Genomic DNA, 14,771 nt, shown 5'->3' on the forward strand with positions numbered 1-14,771 from the left:
CAGAGTGTAAGACACCGTCAAAAGGTCTAAACATGTGTAATGAAATTCCTAGAGGAAGAAGAGCAGGGTGTTGGGGCAAAGAAATATTTTAAGAAAAAAAGATTGAGAATTTTCAAAAGTTAATACAAGACACCAGACCACAGATCTAAGACGCTAAGAGAATTCTGACAAGGTAATTACCAAAAATAAACCCTCCAAAAGAAAAACAACTGGAAAAAGTAGCCAAATTCATCGTCACAGTGTAACATTGCCGCATACCTTTCTCCTTCAATTCTAAGTAAGCAAGTAAAGTTTAAAGTAGAAGTGTAGAAAATTACTACACAAAACAATCACAGAATATGTTTTATCTTTAAGTGTTTATAGAATATTCACCACAACATGTCACTTGTTGGACTATTAAGCAAGCCTCATTGTATTCTATACGATCAACACCATACAGAATGCATATGGTAATCGTAGTAGAAGCAACTTGGGGTTTGTTTTATAATAATCTTCACCAATTTATTCAGTGCTCTATAATTCCCCCATGCGTCACGAATGCATATGGTCTCTGAAATGGAAAAATGCCATTAGCTTAGAGTTTCCGAGTACAGCCACTTCAAGTAGCTGGTCTCTGAGAGACGATTCTTCCAGGACACTACACACCCCCAGCCCCCATCTTCACGTCCTGTTACTTTATTTGATGCTCCTCCTTCCGAGAGCCTGACGCTCACTGCAGGAGTGAGACTGCCTCACTTCCTTTGGTGGCTTCCTTTGTGACATGCCTCCTGGATCCCGGAAAGGAGCGCCCTCTGCCTTCAGGGTGGCCCCCCCAATGTCACTTTGGCTAGTTGCATCCAAGAAGGTGTGTGCCTTCCCCAGAACAGCCGCTGCACCCTGTTTTGTTAGGAGGTGTACTCAATTCTCCATTCAAGGCTTTCACCTTCTTTATCCCGATCAGTTTAACAGTGTCCCAGCAGCCTTCAGGCTCAGAGCAGCCTGAGACTGGTGGGCAGCCCCTGACGTAAACTTAACTCCTGCCAGAGGATGCAGGAGCCTGCCTCTGGCTCTCTGCTCTGCCTGCCCTCTGTGTTAACCTACTTTCTCATAATCTTATCTCTACATTCAGAGCCATTTCAGAGCCTCCTAGTCAACCGCTGCTTGGTGTTTGGAACGTAGCATTGCTTTCTCTGCAGATTTGCTCTAAAGCCTGCACCAGCCCAGAACAGGTGCAGATCCGCCACGGCAGTCACCCTCCGCCTCACGTCTAGGATGGAGCCTCCTGGACTTCCCCAAACCCGCCTCTGTTGTCCTTCCCCAAGACTGTTAACCCGGGTTGAAAGTCCACCTCCCCGCAGGGCCCCAGCTCCCACCAAGGTCCCAAGCTTCAGCACAAGAACAGGACCATTGCAGACTGTGTTTCTCATTCTGTTGTTACCCCAGTGCAAGCAGTGCTGGTGCTAACGCTGGCTTGGGTTCTTCCATCAAAGGTCACAGATCATCCTACCCTCTACAGACACTGTCTTACTTTAAAACATTGTATGTTATGCCATTCAGATGTATTTATGAACCACCAAGAATGATCCTCACTTTTCATTCTTATAAATAATCTTTGCTAATTCCCTGTTCTGTCTGCCCAGTGTCTCAATGGAGCAGCTCCCACAGGACACAGAGACAAGGTCCTTCCATGGTCCCGGTTCCGAGAGGTCTCCACTAGGAAGTGCAGTGCCGGACAGAACAGCCGAGACAGCGTGGCCATGCGGTCGTCCACGTCGCCTGGTCTGCGGGCAGCACACCGCGGTGCATAATTAAACCCGGCTCTCGGACTGCGTGTTCTCCTCACTGACGTCTCCTCCTGCGTCCTGTCCGGCGCGGGCTCGGGGGCGGGAAGGGCCTAAGGGGGCGGGGGAGAAGCGGGCGCCGCCTCCGAGGACGCGTGGGGCGGGGAGGCCCGTTCTGCGGAGGGCTTCGCTGTTGGTGACGAACGCCTCCTCCGTCACCAGGCTGTACGTTCCAGGCGGACGGGCTCCTGGATCTAGCTTGTCACGAGCTCTTCAGACGCTAACCAGTACGACCCCCGGGAGAAGTCAGAAGTGCTTGTCAAGCGAGCCAAGTGGTACGTGCAGAGTTCTCGAGAATTATCATTTGCTCAGGAAGAACGTTTGTCTCCGTGGGAACGAACCCGCGCCTCTCCCTCCTCCTCCGCCAGCGGAAGTGACTGACGGCGCGGTGCTGGGGCCGGGCTGCACTCTGCCTGGCGGTGGGCAGGCAGTCTCCGGCTGCAGGACCCCTGCGGGGTGAGACAAAGGCTCCTCCGGGTGGAAGGGGTCTCGGTGGGAGCCCAAGACATGTTCTTTGCCTCGAAACGTACTCTCAACAAAAGGCATCGCAGGAACGCTGGGTGACGGATCCTGGACCTCCGGCTGGAACTGTTTCGTTCTGACAACGGACACAGCATTAGCCTTAACCTTAACCAGTGAGGGAATGTCTCCAGCTTTCTAGAAAATTAGCTACTTTGGTTTTCTTCATGGAGCCGTGTTAGTAGGAACACGAAGAAAGACCGATATCACCACGAACCAGGCCCACCTGTTACGCGTGAGGAGCGTCTCGGTGCTGGGTGGGCGGTCGAGGCGTGCCGTGCACCTTCTGCGCCTCCTCTGTTTCGCTGTGTCACTAGCGGTCCAGCAGGGCTCCCGGGTCCAGAGGGCGAGAGACCAGGGAAAAGTCAGACAGGGGATCCGCTCGGAGGAAACAGAAGCATCGGTCACCATTTGCCACTTTCCCCAGGATTTCCGTCTCGTAGGAAATCAGCTGACAAAGTGTGTGTTGTGCGGTTTAAGGCAAGTTCCCCGGCGAAGTAAGGTCCCTACGCAGCCATGACTGGATGATGTAAGGGCCCCCGGACTAAGCTTTTCCTTCCGAGGCCTCCCTGGACGCCAGGTGAAAGGGTGGCTCTACAGACCGTCCCCATGGTACCCTTGTGGACTCCGGGTTTTATGAAATAACCCAGTAAGTTCCACGACAGCCAAGAGTTACTGAGATAAGTTCTAATTCTGTTTGTGGTTGATTGCTTTTTGAAAAAAACAAATGTATTCTTTATACTGGAAGCGACGTTAACGTCCATACAGTCCATACCCATCTTTTTTACAGCTGTAGAACCTGGTGACAGAGCTCAGTGTGCTGGCTCTGATGTGCGGCAGCCAGAGGCAGAGGGTGGCCACGCGAGGGACACCCGGCTTGTCCGCACTGCTGGATCCAGCCCACGTGCGCTACAGGGCCAAGGAGGCCTGTGACACAGAGACCTTGTGCCTGTGAATCTATTTGGAAGCTTGGCACCCAGAAAGAGTGAGCCATGAGCACAGTGTTACAAATGATAAAGGCGTCGCAAAGTCGCTGTCGGAAAGCTCGCTTCCCCTGAAATAAGGCCACCGCGGCCCAGTGACATGGCGAGGGGCTCATGCAGCGCACTGTTCTGAAAACTGGGTTCTCCAGACAGCCCGACTTGTGTTATTTTAATTCTAAAATATATTTTCGAATTTCTTCCATTCAGCACAAATGCTCTGAGTTCCTGCTGTGTGCCCATCACTCCTGGGCTGCGGAGCCGCAAACAAGAGTAAAATCCCGGCTTCATGATGGCACATCCCGGCCTGGAGGGCAGAAAGTCACCCGGTTACGTAACACGTCAGACATGGAAAAGTGCCGTGAGAAAAAATAAAACAAGCAGAAGGGCGTGGGGCTGACAAAGGAGAGCGTCTGGTGTGTAACCAGGGAAGGAAGGAGAAACCCCGCCATGCAGGGCTTTGCAGACCAATTACGAAAAGTCTGCCTTCTAGTCTTGACCAAATGAGGGTCACGTCATGATTTTGGACGGAGGCGTGACATGATCTGTTACTGGTTCCTAAGAGGACCTCCCTTTTCTTGTGGTGAGGCGGTAAGACCCATAAAAAGACCGGCAGGGCCACTACTCTCCTGCTAACACCGTCTGGTTCCCTGGCCCAGAGGCTTTATCTCACTTTCTGCCTCTAAAGCGGTTAACTTACACCTAGAATTCTATTGGTTCCCTGAGCTCACTTCTGATTGGTTATTTCCTTCACTCCTGATTGGTTATTACTCTCACTTCTGATTGGTCCACTGTCCTAACTTCTGATTGGTCCATTTGTAGTATCATTTGCATGGAGCTCACTTCTGATTGGCCCATTTCTACAAAGCTTGTTCCTGGTTGGTCAACTTCTGTTGTACTTTATTTGCATATGATGTTGCAAAGTGTAAAACTGGCAGCCTACAAGAGGCCTGTGTAACGTCATAGCCGGGATGCAGACCTTGGAATGTTAATCGTTTTGAGCCGGATGGCATAATAAACTTGAGTTCTGCAGCTCTCCCAGTACTGGCTGGTCTCTCTGCCGGGTCCAGGGTGCTGTCACAACTGAGCTGTAATGTAACACCGAGCTGTAACATTTTTCTGCAACAGTGGTAGCCAATAGACATTGAGAAAACAAAGTAGGGAGACTTTGCGAAGCTGCAGGAGTCGTCCAGGGAGGCGGAAGGAGGCTGTTCTAGGCTGGCAGTGCTCGATGTGCGCAGAGGTGGGTGCGTTTTGAAAGTACACTTACTGATACGGGTTGCAGGAGAAATAAGGTTTTGGTCTTTGCAGGAAGAAAAGGCAGACGTGCCCTTCCTGGAGCTGGCGGGAGTGGGTCGTGAGAGGTGGTGAGCGAGCGCGCCGGGTGGGGGGGCTTGGCAATGCCTGCCGGGCGCCCAAGCGCAGGTATCAAGTTGGCCACTTGAAAACACGGGTGGCAAATGTCACCCATTAGTGCAAAAGGCTTTAAGAATGTCAGCTCCAGCCTTTGTAAGCAGAGTATCCCCCAGACGCGCTAACACCTCCGAGGTGACCGGGCCCCCCGTTGCCTGTGGGACGTAGGTGGCCGTCCCTCCAGGGCACGCCGCTGTGGTTACTGAAGTGCCGACCCCACGGGCCCGGTTCTGGTTCGTGCTGCGCGCGACGCAGCCTGGCGCTGCCAGCGCTCCTCCCGCCAGGAAGCCGGGATCAGCGCTTCCCGGAAGGAGAAGCGGAGACGAGCGGAGCCGCACAGCAGGCCTGGGGTCCGGAAGGGGAACGCGTCTCCACCAGACGCTGAGGAAACACTGTCCGGGGGCTGCAGCAGACGAAGGGTGTGCTGTCGCAGAGCTGGGGGCGGGGACAGCTCTGGAAAGCGGGGCGGGCTGGCGGGGCTCGGCTGTGAGGCTCCGAGTCAGGTGGGAAGTGGAAGGCGCTGTGGGCCTGAGTCGAGGGCGTCCTCGGTGACGTCCGCCAGGAACACTTCCGTGGCTTCTGTGGGTGTCGGCGTCCCAGCCGTGCGACCCAGGCCCCGAGGACTCCGCGGTGAGGGGGAGGGGCCCCCAGGGCCGGGACTCGGCGCTCAGGCGTCTCTAAGCCAGGCCGCGCGGAGGCCGGGACCTGCCCGCGGGGCTCCCTGCGCGGAGGCGGCGAGACGACCTGATGCCCCCGGCCTTTCCCCCGAGCACCGCGGCTGGTCGCCTCCCCCTCACCGCGCCGGGCAGCAGCAGGTCCAAAGTCACTCTTACTTTGGCCCGTTTCTTGGATGTTAGAGTCTCCTGGCTGGGCCTTGGGGTGTTAAACTAACAACAAAATGCTGTGTCATCCTCGTGCTGGCTCAGCAATTCGGACGGCGAGTGAACGTTCACAACACTTCTGGGGCGGGTCCGCCGCGTTCGCGTTCTTTAAGTACGAGGAGAAATTCCCCGGGAACCACCGATGCGGCGTGGCTGTTGCAGGGCTTTGTCCCCGCCCGGCCCCTCTGGGCGACCTGCTCCTCTTCGTTTTCTCATTTCCTACTTACCAGCGCCTCTAGGTGAAAGCCAGGTGGATGACAGCGCCCCCTTCTGGGAGGCTCTCGCCCACCCAGCCTGCTCCTCCGGGTACCTGAGCGTGGGGGTCTTCTAAACCCGTTCTCACACTGTCCCCAAACACCCTTTCATCCCCTCCATTGAGGTGTCTCAGAACCGCTTCAAACCCGCGCCCCACGCTGGACCCACCGTCTTCCTACTGCCGCGTTCCCACCTCAGGGAGCGGTGCCACTGTTACCGCCCAGGGTTCTCAGACCCCTTGATTCACAGACATTGGCAGGAGGCTAGATGGGAAGTTCAGGCCAGGCTTTCCTGGGACTCGGGCTGCAGCCCGAGGGAGCGAGAACAAGAAACGGGTGCCAGTAGTTCCTTAAATGGGGTGAGGGTGGGGTGGGCCGGCTGGAGGGCTGGCTGGGGTGGTCTGCCCGCCCCCTTGGTGGTGCCGAGAGCAGGGGTCGTGTGCAGGACCCTGCTGCTGCTCCTGACACTTCCGAGGTGGCACGTGGGGTTTTGGTCTTTTTGTTTTGAATCTTGTTCATAATTTGCCCCAACGGTGCCAGTCCTTTGCAGTTCTTTGTATCCTGTTGCTGGAGGAGGTACGGGTCCAGGTGCGAGACCTGCGGACAGGGTGGTGGGCCCCACCCGACTTCCCACCACCCTTTCTTTCCTGCAGAGTGCAGATGTGGTGGTCACCCGTGGCCACGGTCACCCCTCACCCCGCGAATGCTCAGGCCGCACTTTCTGCTGCTTTCACTCCTGTGCTGTGTCTCTTCTCATCCACCTCTTTCTGCTGCCACCACTGTAGGCAGAGAAACCATCTTGCACCATTGGGACCCCTGCAGCGGCTGCCTCCAAGCCTCTCCAGGCCAGTCTCTCTGCTAAAGTCAGTGAGCCAATGAGATGAACACCAGACTGAGTTACCGCCACCTGAGATCCATGAGGGCTTCTCTCTGTTCTTACAGACACGACCACCACACTCGATCAGGCCGTAACGAACGATCGTGGTCTGACTGCCCTACACATTCTGACTCCACTGCGAAGAGGACTCGAGCCTCAGGCCGGAGCGCCGGGAGGCTGTCTTCATTCTGCCTGGGGAGAACTGAGCAGAAGACCCAGCCAGCCAAGCCCAGGCTCCCGACCCCCCGGAAATTGTGAGCTGATAAACGTTTGTTTTTAGCTGCTAAACTTGTGGTGACTTGTCACACGGCAGCAGACATCTTGCACACCCATGCCGGGCTGTCTCCAGAGTACTGACTCCCGTCTTTGCCAGTCGAGGGGAGCAGTGCAGGGGAGGGACTCTGGGGAGTGGGGAGGCCCGGCCAGCTGCTTGTGCAGGTTTCACCCACTCAAGACACGTAGGCAGAGATGGTAACTGAGCCGTCAGGGAGCATCAGGCACTGCTCTGGGCTCGAGGGATGCAGCAGTGCGTGGCCCAGACTCCAGCCCTCCCAGAACCTGCACAGTCGCCAAGGGGGACAATGATGATTGTAAACAGTCACACAGCACACAACTCCGGGCAGAAGGCCGCAGTGCCGGGTCCGGGGGTGGGGAGGGGACCAGCAGGACTGTGCATGCTGGACGATGGGGTGCCATTTCAGGCGGGAGGTAAGGGTGGGGCCTGTGGTGGGGTGGTGCTTGGGTAAACACCTGAAGGAGGTGAGGGAGTTGTTACCTGTGGTCCTGGGGAGAAAGAGCGTCCCAAGCAGAGAAACTTGTGTGTGTTTAGTGGGTCAGTAAGGACACCTGTAGGTTGGAGTGAAGTGAGAAGGCTGAGGAGAGATGCTTGTGTGTGTGTGTGGGTGTGTGTGTAGGGGGGTGTATGTGTGGTTGGTGTGTGTGTGTGTGTGTGTAGGGAAGAAGATCATGCAGCATTTCTGAGCTCGTTTTAAGGATGTGGGCTCTTGCTGTGTGAGTGACATAAGGGAAGATTTCACAGTTCTAAGCAGAGGACTGATGTGACCTGACTTACATTTTATGAAGCTCAGTGTCATCTCCCTCTTGAGGGCAGACTCCAGAGGGCAGAGAGGAGAAGATGGTTTGGAAGGCCACACGGTGATGCAGGGATGAGATGGCGGTGGCTTACCTGGCTTTGGACCGAGGAAGGCGGGGCTGGCTTCTGGAACCCCAGTAGTCCTGCTGGTGTCCAAGGACAACTTGCGTCACTCTTTCCTGAGACTCCTTGGGAATCCACAGTGGAAGGTGGGTTAGTTTTACTCTTTCCTCGTTGCTGCCTGGAACTTGGTTTTTTCAGAAAATCTTGTTTACTTGCTTGTCTCAAGTCTGCTTCCAGCTCACATGGCTTTTCCAGGCCTAGTGATGCTTCTATAAAGGATCATCTGAACCAAGGCCTCATTGACGTGACGTTGGGTGCTGTTGCCAAGTGTGCTGGGACTCAGGCGCCAACCTGTACAGTTGTGGGCAAACTGGGACAGACGGCACAACTGCTGTCTCCACTTCTGGGCCCCTGTCGTCTGTGTTTATAGCTTGTAAAAAAGTCCCTCTAGAGTTGTTTTAGTGGTATTTAAGGCAGAAGCAGAAAGAAATTGCAAAAAAAACGCATGTATTTGGCTTGTTTACTTAGCTAAGAGGTTTTTGTTGTTGGCTTTGTTCAGAGGATGATTACATACTACGTTTTACCAAATGAATTTTCCTCGTCTATTGAGATGTTAATACAATTTTCCAAATTTAAAGCATTTTGATTATTTCATCTAATTGACTTTAAAAATTGAAATGTGGTTGGCGTACAGTATTATGTTAGTTCAGGTGTGCGACATGTAATTTGACATTTGCATTTGTTACGAAGCGTCCAAGCTGGTAAGCCTAGTGAGCATGTGTCTCCGTACAAGGTGCTGGTGCTAGGGACCATATTCTCTGTGCTGTACAACCCTTCCTCCGTGACTCAATTACTTCATTATAACTTGGGGTTGGTACCTCTTTATTTCCTTAACCTAGTTTCTTCCCCACCCCTTCTCCTCTGGAAACCTCCGGTTTGTTTTCTGCGTCTACAAATCTGTTTTCATTTTGTTTTGCTTGTCTGTTGGCTTGTTTTTTAGATTCCATATGTAAGAGATCATACGTGGTCTGCCTTTCTCTGTCTTGTTTCACTCAGCATAGTACTCTCTAGATCCACCCATGTGGATGTAAATGGCAAGATTGCATTTATTTTGTCTGAGTAATATTCCACTGCGTATACATAGCTGACGGGCACTCAGGCTGCTTCTGTATCTTGGCTGTGGTAAGTAATGCTGCCATGAGCATTGGGGTGCATGTATCTTCTTGAATTAGTGGGGATTTTCCTCCAGGTAGATACCCAGAAGTGGAATTGATGGATTATGTCATAGTTACATGTTTAGCTTTTGGAGAATCTCCATACAGTTCTCCACAGTGGCTGCACCAGTGTACATTCCCACCGGCAGTGCACAGGGCTTCATTGTTGCCACATTTCCCTGCTGCCACATTTTGCTTGGTGTCTTTTTGGTGACAGCCATCCTGACAGCTGTGAGCTGCCATCTCACTGGTTTTGATTTGCATTTGCTAATGCTGAGTGATGTGGAGCATCTCCTCATGCACCTGTTGGACATCGGTGTGTCTTCTTTGAACAAATGTCTATGCAGATCCTCTGCCCATTTTTTAATTAAGTTGTTCTTGATGTTGACTTGTATGAGTTCTTCATGCGTTTTGGATGTTAACCACTTACTGGAGATGTTGTTTGCAAATACCTTCTCCCATCCAGTAGGCTGCCTTTTCATTTTCTTCGTAGTTTCCTTCACTGTGCAAAAGATGTGTAATTTGCTGTAGTCCCAGTTCATTTTTGCTTTGTTTCCCTTGCCTGAGGAGACAGATCCAAAAAACACTATTGCTAAGGCTGATGTCGAAGAGTACTGCCTGTGTTTTCTTCTAGAAGTTTTATGCTTTCAGATCTTACATTTAAGTCTTTAATCCAGTTTGAGTTTACTTTTGTGCATGGTGTGAGAAAGTAGTCTAGTTTGGTTCTTTTCCATGGAGCTGTCCAGTCTTCCTAACACCATTTATTGAAGAGCCTGTCTTTTCCTCACTGTATATTCTTGCCTCTTTTGTCGTAGGCTGATTGACCATGTAAGTGTGGGTTCATTTCTGGACTCTCCTGTTTCCCTTTGTTGACCCATGTGTCTGTTTTTGTGCCAGTACCATACTGTTTTGATTATGGTAGCTTTGCAGTATAGTCTGAAATCCAGGCACGCAACGTTTCTGGTTTTTTTGTTCTTTCTGAAGGTGGTTCTGTGTATTTTGCACTTACACACAAATTTTAGAATTATTTCTTCTAGTTCTGTGAAAAATGCCATTGGTGTTTTGGTAGGGATTGTATTGAATTCATATATTGTTTCCAGTGATGTGGTAATTTTACTAATGTTAATTCTTCCAGGCCATGAACCTGGTATGGCTTTCCATTTGTTTGTGTCTTCAGTTTCTCTCATCAGTGTCTTACAGTTTTCAGAGTACAAGTCTGTTACCTCTTTGGTTAGATTTATTCCTAGGTATTTTATTTCTTTTGATGCAACTGTAATGGAATTGTTTTCTTAATTTCTCTTTGATAGTTTGTTATCAGTGTATAGAAAAGTAACAGATTTTTGTATGTTAACTTTACTAAATTTATAGTTCTAATAATTTTCGGTGGCATTTTTAGGATTTTCTGTATATAGTATGACATCTGCAAATAGTGACAATTTTACTTCTTTCTCTCCAATTTGGATTCCTCTTACTTCATTTTCTTGTCTGATTGCTGTGACTTCCAGGAGTGTTTTAAATAAAAGTGGTTAGAGTGGGCGTCTTTGTCTTATTCCTGATCTTAAAGAAAATGCTTTCAGTTTTTCACCATTGATATGATGTTAGCTGTGGGTTTGTCACATACAACCTTTATTATGTTGAGGTATGTTACCTCTGTACCCACTTTGTTGAGAGTTTTATTTCATAAATAGATGTTGAATTTTGTCAAAAGCTTTTTCTGTATCTGTTGAGATGATCCCATGACATTTATTCTTCAATTTGTTAATGTCATCGCCTCACATTGATTTGCAGACAATGAACGATCCTTGAATACCTGGGACAAATACCATCCGATCATAAAGTAGGATCCTTTTAACATATTGTTAAGTTTGGTTTGTTTAGGGTTTTTGCGTTTAAGTTCACCAGTTAGGTTAGGCTGTAACTTTTTTTTTGTAGTGTCTACCTGATTTTGGTGACAGGGTAATGCTGGCCTCACAGAATGAATTCAGAAGTGTTTCTTCCTATTCAGTTTCTTGGGCTAGACTGAGAAGGATAGACATTTAATCATCATTAAATTATTTGTGGAATTCCTCTGTAAAGCTGTCTGGGCTTGTACTTCTGTTTAATGAAGTTTTTAGAAAATTATCATTATTACTGACTCAATTTTATTAGTGTAATCAGTCTGTTCACATCTTCTTCCTGACCTGGGCTTAGGAGATAGTTCATTTCTAAGAATTTGTCCATTTTTTTCTAGGTTTCCAATTCATTGATGTTTAATTTTTAGTAATCTCTTATGATTCTTTGTATTTCTTTCACTTCTAATTTTATTCATTTGGGTCCTCTCTCTCTTCTGTGTGATGAGTCTCACAAAAGGTTTTCAATTTTGTTTATTTTTTCAAAGAGTCAGCTCTTAGTTTCATTGATTCTTTTCTAGTTTTTAGTCTATAATTATTTTCTCTGATTTTTATGATTTCTCTCCTTCTACTAACTTTGGATTTTGTTTGTTCTTTTTTAATTTCATTAGATGCAAAGTTAGGTTGTTTATTTGAGATTTTAATTTCCCAAAGTTGGCTTGTATTGCTATTAACTTCCCTCTCAAAATTGTTTTTGTTGTGTCCCACAGATTTTGGAGTTTTGTGTTTGTTTTCATTTGTCTCCAGGCATTTTCCAGTTTCCTCTTTGATTTCTTCAGTGACCTACTTGTTGTTTAGTGCCACGTTCTCTAGCGTCCACGTGTTTATGTTTTTGCTGTGTTTTTTTTTTTTCCTTACAGTTGATTTCTAGCCTCCTATCACTGGTTAGAAAAGACACAGTATCATTTCAGTCTTCTCAGATTTACTAAGACTTGTTTTGTGGCCTTGCATGAGCTATCCTTGGGAATGTTCCATGTGCACTTGGAAAACAATGTGTAGCCTGCTTTTGAATGAAATGTTACCTATATAACTCTTTAAAGTCTGTTAGGTCTAGTGAGTCATGTAAGGCCAGTGTTTCCTTACTGATTTTCTGGGTATGTCCACTGAGGTAAGTGGGGTCTTAAAGTCTCCTACAATTATTATTATTATTGTAAGCCTGAGTTCACACTTCGTTAAGGTTTCCTGAGTTACAGTCATGTACTAATTGATCGTGACTGGTGTTTTCAGAATACTCCAAATTTCTGTCTCACCTTTACATGTACTATCTTGGATTACTTCTAATGTCCTAATCCCTTTAACTGTAATTCTTACTAGTTTAAATCTCAGAGGGCAATCTAGTTTCCAGATTATTAAAGTGAGAAAGAGACAACCTCATTGTGTTTCATAAGAGTTCTAATTTTGCTTTCTTTAAAAATTTTATTTGGTCCCATTTGTTTATTCTATTTCTATTGCTTGAGTAGACTGTTCTAGGAGAACATTTTTGAGATGTATGTCAGATAATGTTTTGCCTGTCCTTTCTTTTAGGAGGTTTATTGTATCTTGTCTTGTATGTTTTTAGTCTTTGATCCATTTTGAGTTTACTTTTGTGTATGGTGTAAGGGAGTGTTCTAGCTTCATTGCTTTGCATGCTGCTGTCCAGTTTTCCCAACACCATTTGCTGAAGAGACTGTCTTTATTCCATTGTATGTTCTTGCCTCCTTTGTCGAAGATGAGTTGACCAGAAGTTTATGGGTTCATTTCTGGGCTCTCTATTCTGTTCCATTGGTCCATATGTCTGTTTTGGTACCAATACCATGCTGTCTTGATGACTGTAGCTCTGTAGTATTGTCTGAAGTCTGGGAGACTTATTCCTCCAGCCTCTTTTTCTTCAGTAATGCTTTGGCAATTCTAGGTGTTTGATGGTTCCATATAAATTTTACTATGATTTGTTCTAATTCTGTGAAATATGTCCTGGGTAATTTGCTAGGGATTGCATTAAATCTGTAGATCGCCTTGGGCAGTGTGACCATTTTAACAATATTGATTCTTCCAATCCAAAAGCATGGGATATCTTTCCATTTTTTAAAGTCTTTAATTTCCTTCATCAATGGTTTATAGTTTTCTGTGTATAATTCTTTCACCTCCTTGGTTAGATTTATTCCCAGATATTTTATTACTTCAGGTGCTATTTTAAAGGGGATTGTATTTATTAACTATAGCCATACTTCAAGTATTTTAGAACTGGTTGGCCTACATCATAGGTTTTCTTTCATCATCTTAACATTTTCTTTTAAGCTTTTGTTTACTGCAGTGTTTCCCGAACTTAGGTGTGTATCAGGATCTCAGAGAGCCAAGAAAAAACACAGTTACAGGATAATTAAGGAAATGTCTAGGTCTTTGTATTTTTATCCAGATCCCCAGGTATTTTTTTCTTAAATTAAAAAAAAAATTACTAAAGGCAATCTACAGATTTAATGCAATCCCTATCCAATTACCCAGGACATATTTCACAGAACTAGAACAAATCATAATAAAATTTATATGGAACCATCAAACACCTAGAATTGCTAAAGCATTACTGAAGAGAAAGAAAGAGGCTGGAGGAATAACTCTCCCAGACTTCAGACAATACTATAGAGCTACAGTCATCAAGACAGCATGGTATTGGTACCAAAACAGACATATGGGCCAATGGAACAGAATAGAGAACCCAGAAATGAACCCACAAACCTTTGGTCAACTAATCTTCGACAAAGGAGGCAAGAATATACAATGGAATAAAGACAGTCTCTTCAGCAAATGGTGTTGGGAAAACTGGACAGCAGCATGTAAAACAATGAAGCTAGAACACACCCTTACACCATATACAAAAATCAACTCAAAATGGATTAAAGACTTAAACATAAGACAAGATACAATAAACCTCCTAGAGGAAAACATAGGCAAAACATTATCTGACATACATTTCAAAAATTTTCTCCTAGAAGAAATAAAAGCAAGAATAAACAAATGGGACCTAATGAAACTTACAAGCTTCTGCAGAGCAAAGGAAACCAGAAATAAAACAAGAAGAAAACCTACGGAATGGGAGAAAATTTTTGCAAGTGAAACCGACAAAGGCTTGATCTCCAAAATATATAAGCAGCTCATACGACTCAATAAGAAAAAAATAAACAACCCAATCCAAAAATGGGCAGAAGATCTAAACAAGCAATTCTCCAAGGAAGACATACAAATGATCAATAGGCACATGAAAAAATGCTCAATATCACTAATTATCAGAGAAATGCAAATCAAAACTACAATGAGATATCACCTCACACCAGTCAGAATGGCCGTCATTCAAAAATCCAAAAATGACAAATGCTGGAGAGGCTATGGAGAAAGGGGAACCCTCCTACACTGCTGGTGGGAATGCAGTTTGGTGAAGCCACTATGGAAAACAGTGTGGAGATTCCTCAAAAGACTGGGAATAGACTTACCATATGACCCAGGAATCCCACTCCTGGGCTTGTATCCAGAAGGAAATCTACTTCAGGATGACACCTGCACTCCAATATTCATAGCAGCACTATTTACAATAGCCAAAACATGGAAACAGCGTAAATGTCCATCAACAGGTGAGTGGATAAAGAAGAGGTGGTATATTTATACAATGGAATACTACTCAGCCATAAAAACCGACAACATAACACCATTTGCAGCAACATGGATGCTCCTAGAGAATGTCATTCTAAGTGAAGTAAGCCAGAAAGAGAAAGAAAAATACCATATGAGATCGCTCATATG

At 47.0% G+C, this 14,771-nt stretch overlaps 1 long non-coding RNA gene across 1 annotated transcript; it reads left to right on the forward strand.

Annotated features, from left to right (window-relative positions):
* The first annotated feature begins 4,324 nt into the window (after positions 1-4,324).
* LOC116283448 (uncharacterized) lies at positions 4,325-14,143 on the forward strand. Its single transcript, XR_012059261.1, has 4 exons — positions 4,325-4,562; positions 6,810-6,998; positions 7,856-8,046; positions 13,967-14,143. It is a non-coding gene; the product is annotated as an uncharacterized lncRNA (long non-coding RNA).
* Positions 14,144-14,771: the final 628 nt, after the last annotated feature.

Source organism: Vicugna pacos, chromosome 15 (genome assembly GCF_048564905.1).
Source record: "Vicugna pacos chromosome 15, VicPac4, whole genome shotgun sequence".
Lineage (NCBI taxonomy): Eukaryota > Metazoa > Chordata > Mammalia > Artiodactyla > Camelidae > Vicugna > Vicugna pacos.